Source organism: Canis lupus, chromosome 19 (assembly GCF_011100685.1).
Source record: "Canis lupus familiaris isolate Mischka breed German Shepherd chromosome 19, alternate assembly UU_Cfam_GSD_1.0, whole genome shotgun sequence".
NCBI classification, from domain to species: domain Eukaryota; kingdom Metazoa; phylum Chordata; class Mammalia; order Carnivora; family Canidae; genus Canis; species Canis lupus.
Window position 1 is genome coordinate 7,947,982 of NC_049240.1, and position 1,244 is coordinate 7,949,225.

The 1,244-nt window shown below is 34.3% G+C and overlaps 1 pseudogene; it reads right to left on the reverse strand.

The window, feature by feature from the left end:
* Positions 1–366: 366 nt before the first annotated feature.
* Positions 367–528, reverse strand: LOC119864520 (annotated as a pseudogene).
* Between the last annotated feature and the right edge of the window lie 716 nt (positions 529–1,244).

Consider the following 1,244-nt stretch of genomic DNA (forward strand, 5'->3'; position numbering starts at 1 on the left):
ATGTATTGGTAGATGATGCATTCATAACAACATATTATTTAGTACTTGTAAAAAAAGATTTCTTATGAAGACTTCTAAATTTTCAAAGAACTTACAATACTCTCTAATAAAGTAGCATACTTGTTATTTGAAATAAATGGTTTCTAAAGATTACCAATGATTTCTTCATGTATATAAATACTCAGGAATAACTACTGAAACAACTAAGTTTGTTTTTCTTTTTTTTTTTTTAACCAAACAACTTGATTTTGAATAAAGTAATTCCATCTAGGATCCAACTCCAGCTTGACTTAATTATCATAGTATAAGAAGGACCTCCTTAATAAGTGCTTTCATTATTAAAAAAAAAAGTCACATAAAAAAGATTTGAAGGATAATTTTTAGTATTTGTCAAGTTCAACTTATTCTTTTAATCACCACTTTTATTTGGCATGTTGTCTTAAGTGGAAATTAGGAAAAGTTTTCAATTAGCAATAATCACGCCTCGGATAAACCTCATTGGCTATGACACTGCCACTACGCAAAGCTTAAGTAGAAATTAAATAAGAAAATATAAAATGCATCACGTCATGTAAACTTAGTATGTTGGAGATCATGCAACCTTGGTGTTTCTTCCATTGAAGTTTCTTAAAACTAAAAACATTGGTCTAGAAAAGTTAACTAATTTTTCCCCCAAGAATTTATAAGAAGACTTTGTAGGCAGAGCTGGAAATATGAACACAAAGCTCCTTACTCATGATACAATAAATACATCCTCTGGATGACTTGATTTTCATGCCAGAGAGTCCTAAACTTCAAGTAGCACTTACAGGCTCATATCTTTGCATGACAATAGAGAGATCCCACTGCTGTGTAACTGGAACTTTTATAATCTGATGTACATAATTTTAGGGAAGTGTGCTCATTTCTGTCCATGGTTTAAGTCATGGAATCTCGAATCTTCCACATATCTGATTATGGCTATGCCTACTCTCCATGTAGAGTGGCATACTTGCCAAAGCTGAGCTGATGAATGTGTTTCTGTGGTTAACATCACTAGTAATCATCGCTCTCTGAGTCGCCTCTCCTTCCTGCATACACTTCCAGGCCATGGAAATCATGGTCAGTGATGTTCCTTGTTGTTACTGTTCTGACCAAAGGATCATGAGTGTTAGTGGAGTCTGGCTCCTCAGGATCAGGTGCATTAAAGGCCTTGTCTCCACTTCCCTCTAACCTGTGTGTTGAAATGATGGGACCATGAAATA